Source organism: Anarhichas minor, unplaced genomic scaffold (assembly GCF_050575085.1).
Source record: "Anarhichas minor isolate MPS153535 unplaced genomic scaffold, ASM5057508v1 ptg000004l, whole genome shotgun sequence".
Taxonomy (NCBI): Eukaryota; Metazoa; Chordata; class Actinopteri; order Perciformes; family Anarhichadidae; genus Anarhichas; species Anarhichas minor.
Genome location: NW_027466450.1, coordinates 1,384,879 through 1,399,708, shown reverse-complemented (window position 1 = coordinate 1,399,708; position 14,830 = coordinate 1,384,879). Strand labels below are relative to the sequence as shown.

At 41.6% G+C, this 14,830-nt stretch overlaps 1 long non-coding RNA gene across 1 annotated transcript; it reads right to left on the bottom strand.

Moving 5' to 3' along the window:
• Positions 1 to 591: 591 nt before the first annotated feature.
• Positions 592 to 13,422, bottom strand: LOC142964881 (uncharacterized). Its single transcript, XR_012957599.1, has 3 exons — positions 13,240 to 13,422; positions 12,938 to 13,060; positions 592 to 1,451 (listed from the first exon to the last, which is right to left on the bottom strand). It is a non-coding gene; the product is annotated as an uncharacterized LOC142964881 (long non-coding RNA).
• Positions 13,423 to 14,830: the final 1,408 nt, after the last annotated feature.

Sequence of the window (14,830 nt, the reverse complement as noted above, 5' to 3'; positions counted from 1 at the left end):
AGAGTTTATTACAAACAAGCAACACATAACGTAGACTTAATGTAGAATAAGCTCAAGCTAACTCCTGCAGAAAATTGTCTGACCCCACAATCCTTAACCCGACACCCTGGCAAGCACCACATTTCTGTTTTTTCATGAGCACATGGAAGACTTCAATGTCTCAAATCTTTACGAAATAGCAGTTTATGAAAGCTATGGTGTTATTTACACACACCTGTGCTTTTGTGTTTTAGACGGCAATACACAACCAATAAGATTCAGCGGGGACTGTCTGAAGAAACATGTTAGTATTATGGAAGTTCTGCTGCCCACAATAGAGGACGTGTTCTCTGTCCAGCTCATAGCATTGTGTTGTGAATCTGCAGACACACCCTTCACTGAACATGCAGCTGGCTCTCTGACTGTCTGCTGTAACACCAGGCTGTGTGATGTTTCCAACAACCAAACCCTGAGAATAAAGACTTTATTATTAAAAGAAGAAAAACCTGCTTGGAGAGTATTTCTCTAGATTTTGGGCCGTTTTGTCAGAATAACAACTGATTGTAAGGATTACAAGTACGGGAACCCAAAAGCACGACACAGAGTACAAGTACAGTTTGGTTTACTAGTGTTCATGCAGGGTCAAACCGGGAGGTCAGTCAATAAGGCAAACAAATCCAACAAGGGGAAGGCAGAGAATCCAAGCAGGCAGGGTCTGAACAGGCCGAGCACGAATAGTAACGAGGATAATGCTGGAAAGCTTGGCAGTAACACAAGACAATCTGGCAGGGATAAAGTGCTAGTGAACGGACCTAAATAGTGAGGGACTAATGAGGGAATGGGCTGCAGGTGAGATGGGCGTGGAGGACCAGGTGAGGGGAATATGAGTGATGACAGGGGGTACATCCCAAGTCTCTTAATCCTCATTTCCTCGTTCCTCTCTCCTCGCATGGTTTCCTCCATGCATCCCTGGTGGGAGGGACTAAGACGCAAGGAAAGGACCCAAGTGAGGGAAACGGGGATGCAATTAAGAGGCTTGGGATGTACCCAGGGTGAGAATAGCAGGACCTGAAACAACAGCAGAGTTAGAGAAACAGACAGGATGAAAACAATCTCAGATGAAGTGGAATTTGTGACACTGATGGTGTTGCTCAACACATGAATTCAGATAAGTATCACTCCGCACATCTAATCTAATGTTAAGTAGAATAAGTGAGGAAATAGCCAGGAAGACATTCAAATCAGGGAGTACAAAGTATAAAATAAATACACACAGTTAAACATCATATTTGTTGTCGTTTTCATGGTAACGTGATATGTTGCAAGAAAGTGCTGTCCCATTCCTATTTACACCATCTCAACCCCTCACAGTCTCTCACACTCACCCACTTACCAGGTGACGTCAGTAAGTCCTTGAGGGTTCAGGGTTTGAGGCTTTAGGGGGGACATTGGGATTGGGCCAAAGACTCGACCTGCATGTGCGCAAGACAGAAGATATCCAGTGTTAAGCACTACCTCATTTCAAGTATTCAGCCATCACCGATTGTATTATTATGATATAAATGTGACTGTGGTACTAAGCTGTTGCAATTAGCAACAGTCATTAGTGACCTTATAGTATTTTCATAACTCATAATATAACACATCAATTAAGCTGAGAGTTTTGTAAATACATTTGGTTCAGGGGGGAGACGCTGTTTCATATCAGTGTTCAATTTGCATGATATCTACTGGATAGAAATCTCAGTCCAGCTCTCAGTTGGATTGTTATGATCACACACAGATGTTTGACAGTAAAGCGAGAGGAAGACTCTCCCACCCTTCCTGCTCCCAGACTTATCCCACCGACTGATGATGAGCAACAGATTAAACGTGTAAAATGAGGTCACGGCTGAGAACAATACTGTCTTACTTTCAACACAGTCTGCAGTCTGAGTTAATGTTACAGTTTCACCCCGCACAGTGTTGTCTTGCTTAATTGGGGAGATGGGATGATTGTGTTTGGAAGAAGAAAAGAGGGCGTCTTACTTGTAGTACTGCAAGTGAGACTGTGGTGCCATGTGTTGGCAAAAATACATCGGTGAATAAAAAGTGAATGCAGTTACAATACTGCCATCATGTGGAGGTTGTCCAGATGACATACATGCATCATTAGAGTCCCTTGTTTTTAGAAATGTCGCAAAATGCACCACAAAGTGATCTTTTCACTATGTGCATATAAAGTTGAATATTAATAACAATTCAAAAATAAAACTGTGATTTTATTACTTCACAAAGCAATAACATCACAGACCGTGGGCTGCTCGGTATTGTTGGGGCTAGATATTTTCAGGGGAGACCCAGACTGCTGGGCTTTCGCTGCGAAGTCGCACCAAAAATGAACTGGATCCGGTTTACAATCAAAAAGTATTTAATAAACAAGAGAAGCTAGAACAGTTGCAAACTGAATTACTCTATCGATGTCAATATGTCCCCAGGGCAGAGTTCTCACAAGGCCCACCTAATAGGCCAGCCCAGCTGGTCAACTAGACAGAGTGGTAACGGCGCGAACTCTGGCCAAAACCCTCTGGAACTAGCCTATATTTAAAAGTCTCTGTCCGAAAGTTTAAATGTCCAGTATCAGCCTCTGTGATTGGCCGAAATTCAATAGCCCCTCCTGGCTTCGGGCAGTTATCAGCTCAGTGTTTGGTTGAAGTCGTCCGGACTCCTCCTCTGGTCTTGGTGGTCTCTGCAATGCCTGTCTCGAAATCCCTGTCTGTCCCTTGGCTATTCTTCACAGTTTAATACATTCAATGATTGTCTTTTATGGCTTAACACTTCTATGGTAAACATACTGTAAACATATTATACATTCCATAAGTAAATATATTGTGACTTAACATATTTTGACATTCTTATTATTGTGACACTTCTACTCACCACTTGGGGTGTTATTAATCCTACTAATAATGTTTTTAATACTGAAATCCTTCACAGTATCATCCCAGTGACAAATAAAAAGCCCCACATGGTACTCAATTAAATGCGATAAATTTGGGTTTCATGAATTGTGCAATCTTTGCATGATGTCGATGGAAGCATGCAGTGATTCAAGTTTAGTTTAGTTCATGTCTACTCATGTCTACTGCCTTTCTATTCATTATTTTATATCTAAATCAACAACAACACAAATGAAACTGCTGACATGTTTCATTCTTGGTTGAACCTTGTATGTATGCTCTGGGTCAAGATGATGTGAAGCGTATCACACACATCACGGATTTATGGAAACACCTATTGTAAACACACACACAGTCCAAACTATTTACATTTACACAATTTACTATAAAATAAAATCTCTCTCACACACGCATGCCTGCGTTAGTGGGAACTGGAGGGGGCGTGGCCACATACTAGCGTCATCGAAAAACGGCCTTTCTGAGTTGCACTTGAACCTAACAAGTTTACCTGCGGAACCTACAAGATTGAGCTCTCAGAGATCTGATCACCTCGAAAACAAACTGTTGGAGAACTGAGTTGAATACCTACAGCAAACAATACCTGTTGGATATAATGGCTTCCAGTGGACCCCCGGTGTGCAGACCAGTGTGCATGTTCAGACCTACAGGTAAAACATTATTATTTTATTTTATTTATTTTTTTTTTTTTTAAATTTCATGCCAAATGTGTTTATTAATGTTCCTTGACTCCATAAAAGGTCATTTCAGTACAAAACGTGCGTTTAATTACGTTCAATTGTTGAATATTAAGCTAAAGAATGTTCAGAATTTAAGCTAGCAATTAGAAAAACTCAGATTTTGAGGCCACTCACAGTTTCTGGTGTAAAACAATAATTATATGTTAAGACTGGACTTTCTTCTTCGAAATAGGTGTGGGATGTGTTAACACATGTGTAGGGACATGAAAACACCGTTATTTTTGTTTGAGGGGATCAAATCGTTGATTTTTGTGTTGACAATCTCGGAAACAAAATGGCGCCTCCACCATTTTGAGAAATAGACCTCTTCTTGCACCATGGCAAGATGGAACTAAAAGAAGGAGCATTTGAGAGCTAGCTTCAAGATATTCATTAAAATGCACCAAGAGATCAAAATTGTTATGAGCCTGAATGAAAGAGATGTAACGTTAACATTGGTGAATGTCTGACAGTTAATGGACCTAAAAACCAAAGCGTTCAGTCATCTGTCAGTCATGTTAGTGTCATCATAACATTGTGATTTGTGGGTCATGTAGTTTTATCTGTAAAGTGGTTTGTCATGCACTCAGTGTTTTTCACAGTTTATTCGAAACTTTAGATAGTATTGGAGGCAGTGTCATTATTCTGCTCTTGCTTTGTGCAGGAAAGCTTAGCAGATCGCTAACAGTAGATCCTTTCAATAAAGACCCAGGCATCCGTCGAAGAGTTTCAGGGCTTTAGTTAGAATCTTTCTTAATTTGTAAAACTGTGGAAACACAATATGAAATATGGCCTTACAAACTATCCATATACACATGCATGAATACATAACAACAATCCAGCATATAGCCAACATGTAAGCATGTTTGACTAGCTAGCTTCTAAGCTAATATTAACATTGCCGTTAATGCAGAAATGCTAACCGCGATTAGCATTTAATACAACGCAAATGCTATAGGCCTACTAAAAGATGGCTTCATCTCAGTGTTTTTCACAGTTTATTAGAAACTTCAGATAGTATTGGAGGCAGTGTCATCTCTCACTGAATAGAGTCAGAATCACCACAAGGTCCAAACTATGATGCAACACGCTTTGTTCTGATTTATAATATAGTAGTCTGACTTTTATTATGGCTATACAATGTGAACAGGGTTGTTATGCAGAATTGTGTTGTGCAAACAAGGGTTAAACTGATCCATTCTTCCCTCACCAAGTAGACAGAAGTACTGTATGCCAAATAACTAAATCTGACTGAATACAACTCCACATCACTTTAGCTCTTTAGTCCTTCATTACTGCTACTGTGCTCTTTAAACAAACGATAACAAATGGATATGATTTGGATCCATTCATCACAATTTAACATGTTTATTGCACAGCACCCCAGTCAATATATTCTTTAAGTGAAGAAACAGATGCTATAAGAGCATGATGGAGTATTTGTGTGTAGTATTTTGCAGTGTGTACACCATGGTACAATGGAGGACAACAGCTTTTACCAACACATCTCTTACAGTACAAGGTTGCATATACACTATGAAGGAGTGGAAAATAGTTTGGGCAAATGTTGTCTGATTATATTAGTGTATGTGAATGACGTTTTCTGAATCCAGTTCCAAATGTAAGAGCCTTTTTTTAAAGTGCTCGGCTGGTGATAATGTGCACACTGGCCTTTCCCTATAGAATAAGTTTGGACCGTGGCTATGGTCTCACATGGAAATAGCATTTCATAATTTGCTCCTGATAAATACTGAAATAGTTGCCTTTTGAAGCAGACTAGCGGTGGCTTTGTGTTAGTTGGTGGCTTGTGGATGTGACTTTTTTTAAATAAATGTTTTTCTTCCTACCTCAGTCCGCCCTGATGCCGCCCTTATGCCCGACGACCCGGTCCTTCTTGATTACGAGGACGAGGAGGAAGAGGTTGGCGTTGGTGTGGATCATGTGGACGGGCTTCAGGAGGCTGAGGGTGAGCTGCAGTTCCCACCACCACACTTTGTGATGGAGGGACAACAACAAGGCTATGTTCTTCTTCCTGTTTACTGCCCTGTTCCCGACGCTGATCCTTATGCTTTTGCTGCTCCTGCTTTCCCTCACGCTGACTCTGCTTTTCGTTACACTGAATCTTTTGATAATAATGCTTTAGAAGCTGCTTTTGAGCTTATTTTGGACAGGTACGGGTATTTGCTACCTGAAGAGGAGGATGACCCTGAGATTGACGTCATCGTACTTGAGGACTCTGAGGACGAGGACTTTGAGTTTGCAGTTGAGCTCCCTGTACTGGATGTTGAAGATTCATCAGAAGAGCTCACGGATGCAGCAGTTCCCTCAACTTCTGGCCTCGGCTCCTCCACAAAACGACGCAGGGAAGAGAGCGACGACGAGGAGGAGGCTGCTATGAAGAGACCGAGGTGGTCCTAAGAGAGCGACTCGGATTGACTTGACGATGGGACGGGCTGACAATCCTCCAAGAAACGTCATCGGAGCAACCACTGAGTCCACATCGAAGCAGGACCAGTGGTTCTCATGGTAGCCTTTGCATCTGGCAGGGCTGATGACACCCCATGTAGCGCCTTGCACTGGGGCTTTTCTGTAGTGTCTCCATTTTTTCACAGCTCAACCTTTCTTTATTCTTGAGGGCCGGCCTTTGCGTCTGGCTGAGCTAGTGACACCCCATGTAGTGTCTTGCACTGGGGCTTTTCTATAGTATCTACTCATATATGCATGCTGGATGGATCAATCCTCCCGGAAACATCATCGGAGCAACCACTGAGTCCACATCGAAGCAGGACCAGTGGTTCTCATGGTAGCCTTTGCATCTAGCAGGGCTGATGACACCCCATGTAGCGCCTTGCACTGGGGCCGTTGGATTGACCCACTTTAACCCTGAGGGCCTCATATCTGCACGCTGCATTGATCAACCTTTATTTCATCCTGAGTGCTGGCCTTTGCGTCTTCAAGGCCGGAGAAAACCCATGTAGCATCTTGCGCTGGGGCTTTTCTGTAGTATCTCTTCATTTTTTCACAGCTCAACCTTTCTTTATTCTTGAGGGCCGGCCTTTGCGTCTGGCTGAGTTAGTGACACCCCATGTAGTGTCTTGCACTGGGGCTTTTCTATGGTATCTACTCATATATGCATGCTGGATGGATCAATCCTCCCAGAAACGTCATCGGAGCAACCACTGAGTCCACATCGAAGCAGGACCAGTGGTTCTCATGGTAGCCTTTGTGTGTGACAGGGCTGATGACACCCCATGTAGCGCCTTGCACTGGGGCCGTTGGATTGACCCACTTTAACCCTGAGGGCCTCATATCTGCACGCTGGATCAATCAACCTTTATTTCATCCTGAGTGCTGGCCTTTGCGTCTTCAAGGCTGGAGAAAACCCATGTAGCATCTTGCACTGGGGCTTTTCTGTAGTATCTACTCATATATGCATGCTGGATGGATCAATCCTCCCGGAAACATCATCGGAGCAACCACTGAGTCCACATCGAAGCAGGACCAGTGGTTCTCATGGTAGCCTTTGCATCTAGCAGGGCTGATGACACCCCATGTAGCGCCTTGCACTGGGGCTTTTCTATGGTATCTACTCATATATGCATGCTGGATGGATCAATCCTCCCAGAAACGTCATCGGAGCAACCACTGAGTCCACATCGAAGCAGGACCAGTGGTTCTCATGGTAGCCTTTGTGTGTGGCAGGGCTGATGACACCCCATGTAGCGCCTTGCACTGGGGCCGGTGGATTGACCCACTTTAACCCTGAGGGCCGGCCTTTGCGTCTGGCAGGGCAAGGAACCTTTAGCTTGATCGGTGTTCCAATCAGCACATTATTTCTTGTTACAGCACCATTGGCTCCTAGTGGTTGGTCTGCAGTCTGCACAGTGGGGGGTGTGCTTGAATCACACACGTCATGCATACCCCTCAGTGTCTGTAATCCTCTCCAGGTCAACACTAAAGACATCATTGAAAGCTGATGTGAGAAGAGGAACTTACCACCTTTGCTTGAAAATTGACTGGCACTGCGCTGGACACCTAAATACAGAACATCCAACACGAGCAAACCTCATGAAAACGGGACCAGGGAAACTCCCCAAAGACAGTTTGGTTAAAGTCTGCGGGTTAAAATTGCCTTAATAATATTGCCCAAAAAGGTATAGTAACAATTAAAATATATTAAATTCTTAATTCAATAATTCAAAAATCTTTTGTGTTACTAACCATGTTTGTGTTCCCTTTGGCCGGAAAAAGTAAGTAGGAATATTATGTAACATACCTACAAACTGTATGCTACGTCTATTTGTTCATAAATAATTTCTTATTTGGTCATTCAAAGATTATTTGTCCGTCTTACTTACGATGATTTATTGTTCCCTCTCTCACTCCATCACCGTGGACAAAAAAGGTGAGTCAGAGCTTCTGATTTAGAATCTATAATGTAAAGGCAAAGTTAGAAATAGCTCAATGTATTATAATGTTAATCTGTTTATGCCTTTAGTATGTTTATTTTATAATTGAAATATTGTTTTATTAACACCATTCTGTCTCATACTTAACTTTTACAATACTCCACCACCTGAGCTGCTGCTGTTCACCGTGGACAAAAAAGGTTTGTATGAGCGTCAAAATATATTATAGAATATATTAATCATTTACTATCTTTGATTCACGCTGACCCATATGATGATGACGCTTTTAATGCTGCTTTTGAGTGTATTATTGACAGGTACAGGTGTGGGCTACCTGAAGAGGAGGAGGACCCTGAGATCGATGTCGTCGGAAGGAGGAGGTCCGAAGAGAGCGACTCGGATTGACTCTACGATGGGACGGGCTGACATTGTGTTCCCTTTGGCCAGAAAAAGTAAGTAGGCGCTTCTGTTTTGTTGAGAAAGTGACCTAGAATAGGCTACAATATATAAACAAAGTCATATTATGTAACATGCCTATAAACTGTATGCTACGTCTATTTGTTCATAATTAATTTCATTCACTTTCAAAGATTATTTGTCTGTCTTACTTACTATATCGATCATTTAGTATCTTTAATTCAATGAATACAATATTATTTGTCTTACCGTTGATCTCTCTCGCTCTCTCTCTTTTTTTTTTTTTTTTCAGGATTACAGGAACAACAGGGGACTCTGCACCGCCAGAGTTTCCGAAGAGACGGCCCCCACCCTACAGTCTCCATTCCCGCCAGCCGCCAGACATCAACGGTCCCCCATCGATCGCCTAACCTCCTTTCTACAAACCCTCCTTGTTTCTTCTTCCTTACATCCCTTAATTTCTTCATCCCTACCCTACATCCCTCGACCCCTACCCCTCATCTCTTCATCCCTACCCCTCATCCTTCTACCCCTACCCCACATCTCTTCATCCCTACCCCACATCCCTTCATCCCTACCCCACATCCCTTCATCCCTACCCCACATCTCTTCATCCCTACCCCTCATCCTTCTACCCCTACCCCACATCTCTTCATCCCTCTACCCTACTCCCCTTCATCCCTCTACCCTACTCCCCTTCATCCCTCTACCTCTACCCTATATCTATTCATCCCTCGACCCCTTCCGCTTCTTGAATCTAACAATCATTCCACTATGCAATAAACCTCTCGAAACTCATACTGTTATTGCCGTGGTCCTTGTTGGTGAAATAAATAAATAAATATATATATATATATATATAGTAATGTAATGTGTGTTATTGTGTAAACACTGAGATAATTAATGAGGACGTTTCTTTATTGACAGATGTTTCCTGGTCATTCTTCTGCAGGATTGTGTGAACTGCTCCGACTCATTTCTCAACTTCACTGGTTTGGTTTTGCATTCAATAAAACACTCAAGTCATCTAAAGTGACACTTTTGTACTGTGAGATTTTTTTTGGCTCAACTTCAGTCATGTTGAGTTCCTGTGAAGCTTCTTAAATAGTGAATATAACATGTGTAGTGGCTTAAAACAGCTTTGCATCTGCCAACAAGCAGCTACACCGAGTCATGAGGATTACTTTGTAGAACACAGGATTTTAAATCAGTCCATATACAGATCAAAGCATTGCCACATATCCAACAGCTCTGAGAAACCATCAGCGGTCAGGGAGGTAAGAAGATGAAGACATAAGACGGATTGTAAACGCTTCAGGAATAATAATAAGTCTTTCATTAGGTAATTAAGCATTAAGTTGGGTTTGTTAGACAGATAAAACAATGCTTTCTCCACACATACAACTAACAGGCCATGCTGGCAGTAAAGATGTGATGATCATTAAACAAAAAACATTGAAGGATGAAAAATTGAGGGAAAAAAACATTGCTATTCTTGGATACCACTCTGCAAAAAAATAAACCCCAAAAAAAAGTCAATTGTGCCCAAACAGCACAGATCTACATGACGCTAGAATGGGGTGAAGTCATTTTATTCCATTACGCATTGCCTCTGAGATCAGCACTATATGCGCACATGCCCAGTCTGATTCGTCTGAATGTTGTCTGAGAAGATCTATATAAATATAGATGCAGCAAGAAGATTTCTGGGAGTTGTGCGAGTGTCTGGAGAAGTTATGCGACAGTATTTGCGAGAAGCTTTTTAGGATCTAGCTCTAAGCTAGTTAACCATTGTTAAGAGATCGTATAAAAGTATGAAAGCATAAAAGTATAACTATTATAACCTGTAACCTTTTTGATTTCAAAGTATAACCATTAAACATATAAACAGTTTTAATTCATGATAGAAATGATTAAACATAAAAACTGTTTTATTTTATGATACACGTGATTAACCATATAAACTGCATAGACGCCTGATATAAAATAGTCACTCAAAACTTATATAATCCTTCCTCTTCTGAACAGGATCAAAGCAGTTACAACCAGTTACATTCTGTTGTAGACCAAAAAGCAGGAGGACTCGTGTGTGAGTGACGCATGAACCTGAAGGAGGTACCAGCTTTAGATGAGCATAGAACCAGCCAGCAGAGCAGAGAGAGACAGGAGAAGGTAGGAGAAAAACAGAGAGATTCCCAGGAAAGAGTGGGATTTTCCAGGGTAGAGACTGGATCATACTTATTTCACAAAGAAAAAAAAGGCGATTCCCCAGTAGTAGACATTGGGAGAGACTTCTATAGAAGACCCTTCGGTGTCTTATCCACTCGGAGGTGGACTAGAAGACCCTTCTGCTATCAGAAGACAGCATGGAAAAAAGAAAAAACTCACAGCGAGAGCTGACTGAGAGAGCCTGAAAACAGCAGGAATGTCAGAGAGAGAGAGAGAGAGGAGGGGAGATTTCCAGGGTATAAGCTGAACTATATTTATTTAGCAAATCAGCGAAAGCTGAATAGAAAAGCCCTATTACAGTAGAAGTGTTAGAATTAGAATTAGTTCTTGTAGCACTGAGACTGTTTCATTGAATTGAAATTGTTGCATGTGATTTTTGTGTGAAAAACTTGAATAAAACCACAGCTTTACCATTTGTAATGGGCTGAAACCAAACAAAGTACTCTGGTTCTTTAGAACAGTTTAACCCTCTTCCCCTGCCCGTTAACCGTGTGATCCAGATGTGACGACAGAATCTACCAGAGGAGCTTAAGGTAAATTCCCTGGGTGAAGACTTGGCAGTGATAGTCATAAATGGTGAGATGTTCTCAATAGGCAATAGTAAAGTACAGACGATGTACATAACTATTCATACTGGGTGTTAGGGTTACATCCTACTGAGAGCGCCTAGGGCTTAGCCATACAAGACAAAACAATGCTACATTTGTCTGGTCACCGGGCTGTCAAAAAGCATTCGAACAGGTGAAAACACTCCTCTGCTCTTCTCCAGTTCTGGCTGCCCCACGCTTGGACAGGCAGTTTCAAATATAGGTGGATGCTAGCTATGGAGGTGCAGGGTCCGTCCTCATGCAAGCAGATGGCCTGGGGATAGACAAGCCTGTTATTTTCTTCTCAAGGAAATTTAACTCCTGTCATTTAAATTATTCGGTTATTGAAAAAAAGTTCTGCCGCTAATCCTGGCCTTGAAACATTTTGATGTGTATGTTGGAGGCAGTGGTACAGCTGTAGTTGTTTACACTGATCACAACCCACTGACCTTCCTTAACTCGTTGCAGTGATCCAACCAGAGGTTAATCAGGTGGTCACTCTTTTTGCAGTCTTACTGTTTGGATATTCATCATGTAAAGAGGACCGACAACGTGGTGGCGGACGTGTTGTCCAGGGCTCCCCAGTAATGAGGGTTTACTATGTGTTGGTCTCCTTGGTTCTCCTCTTGTCTTTTCCTAACCTCCTAAACTGCTTCCTAGGTGCACTGGTTGATGGGGCGGGAGCCTGGTGCAAGGGATGTTGGACTGCTGGAGAAGGTCAATGGTTCACCTAAGATGCTTTTCAGATCACAACAGAATTATTGGTAAAGTATATGGACTCTGGGATTCAGACAATGTTTGTCTTGTTTTGGTGTTATTGGAAAAATGTGTTGTATTATAGTTATGATATTTTGGTACTGGGATTCCCTTCAGGACCCAGCTGTTATGGAGGGGTGTGTGACCGTCCCCGAGCTGTTTACTTGTCGATGTGTCTCTTTAATGAAACAGATATCTGGAGGCGTTGATTGCTCTAGTTGGAGGCACCTGGGCCGGTGTTCTCCGAGTATGAAGCTCCGAGATTTTGTTCCCATTTATACAACATCTATTTCTCTCAACACACTCAGCACTCATGCACACACCCTACACCACTGATTTTACTTACTATCACATCCCATCATTTCCCTTGTTGTTTTGGGGTTTATTGCCATCCACTTTAGTTATAATGACTTACTTATTATTTGGCTTCAGTCATGCCGCGCTCATTAGCATCACCACAACTTACAGTAAATACTGGATGGACAAGTATGAGTATAATCCTCTGTTGCTGTTTAATCCATTATTTTACCAGAAACAAAGACTAAAGTCTAAAAAAGATGAAAACATATTTCTACACCAGAACATTTTTTTTTCATTTTATATTGAGTAGGGCCTACTTCTTCTACCACAGGAGACTTTGGAAAAGAAGAACAAAAACTGAAATAGGATATTGTTTTCAAATGTTTTCTCCTTTCGTCTCATTTTATAACTGGCAAATCATCTTTTCCCCCCAGTGTTACATTGTAAAGAATAGCATGATTGTACTATCGTGCTATTGTGCTGTGCTTCAGCAGGGCTTCCTGAATGCTTCCTGTGTGCTCCGTCTTATAGCCTGCTGCTATCAATGATGGGTGGGAGCTTAACAAAGAAATATAAACGCTTACCAGTCTGACTACTTCCTGGATCACTCCCTGTTTCAATATTACAGATGAGGTTTTACGCTTTTACATTTCTCATTTCTCTGGCGAGGACAACACCGTTACTATCCGCGCTCACTGTTGGTGACCCTGTAAATATTAATAACAATCACAATTCAAAAAATTAACAGTCTGTGCAGTGCAGAGTAAAAGCACCTTCATCTTGTCTAATGCACTGGTTTGATTAATAAAAATCTGAAACTCATTCATAAATATAATATTCCCGCACTGCTTAAGGATGTAATCCAGGTTACTTGAAAGCCACTTACAGTGTTGTCCCTTCTCTGACTTCATCTTGTCCATGATCTGCAATGAGAAGGAAGATAACAAGGTGCTGAACAGAGAAGAAGTTTGACTGAGAGGTGACATATGCTAAACATTGATTTGTTTGTTCCCTCCTGTGGAATTCACTTTTAAAAATACTTTATGTAACTACACAGCACAATGCAAACGTCTCAGGTCACGTGGGGGAAAATATGTAAAGTTGCTGGACAGGAAAACACAAAATGTAGACAAAGTCAAAAGAAGACTGAACACACCCTGTTTACCCGTTATGATTCTCTATGTCCTCTGCACTCAAAGCTAAGAGCTGGCTGACAATATTTCATATGGCATGATATAAGAAAATACTGCTGTACAAAAAAAACTTCTTATGTTGTACCTTATAATTCTATCGGTGTTTTGTTGTTGTGTGTGTGTGTGTGTGTGTGTGTGTGTGTGTGTGTGTGAGACCCCCCTTTCTCTGGTGCTCCAGCAGAATGTATCCCTGTCTCTCCACATACGCTTTTCAGTCCAATTTAAACGGTTACATTTCTTTCTTTCCCTCTTGGACATCATTTCATGTTTATCTGCTTCACCTTTTTCTCTGCTCCAAGTATGTTTTAAGTTGATACAATTTTTGTCGTAGGCTAAAACTGCCTTTTTCAGGGAATCCCAATTTTGTCCATTCTTCCAATTATTTGGCAGTCTGATTATCCTTGTCCCACATGTATGACTTGGCCAATGCATATATATATATTTTTTTTCCTGTACCTGTGCACAAGGACAGTAAATTTTAATTTGCCTTCTCATAAAGGAAAAGGCTCTACCTGGACCCAGGTGTCCTTAGCGTTATTCAGAAAGCCCTGGTGTATTTAAGAGTGCCTGGAGAGACAATCTGGCTAATTTACACTTACCAAGTGGTTTTGCCTTGTTACAATATATTGATGATGATTTGCAGGCCAAAGAAGAAGCATGCAAATTAGAATAATTTAGAATTAGAGTTGTCCTATTTAGTTTTTGGCTGCAAATGGTCACAAGGCTAACCGTCCAAATTGCAATTTGCTCTCGATAAAAGTTTCATATTTGGGACATGTGATCACAGCAGAGGACAAAAACCCTCTCTCCAAAAAGAATACAGGCGATTCAAACTGTGCCTAAACTATAAAACTAAGAAACAAATGATGAGCTTCTTAGGAATGACGTCATATTATAGAAAGTGGATCCCAAACTACTCAGAAAGAGAGGCATTCCTCTCTTCCATGATTCATGGTAATATCTTTATGCGCAAGACGAACTGACCCAGACTGATTACTTGACTGCTGCTTTTAATGACATAGAGGATGCATTACTATCAGCTCCGACACTTGGACTATCTAAACTTGACACACTGTTCAGTTCATACAATACGTTGACCTAAGAGACGGTTACATGACATTAGATTTGACTCAGGAACATGGGGGAAGACAAAGGCCTGGTTCCTCTACTAGGTTAGACTCCACAGCACCAGGCCCTCCTCTGTCTGCGTGCTGTTGCACGTGATATTGTGACATGGTTCCTTATGCTGTTTTACAGATTAGAGCAAATGAATACAATAGATTT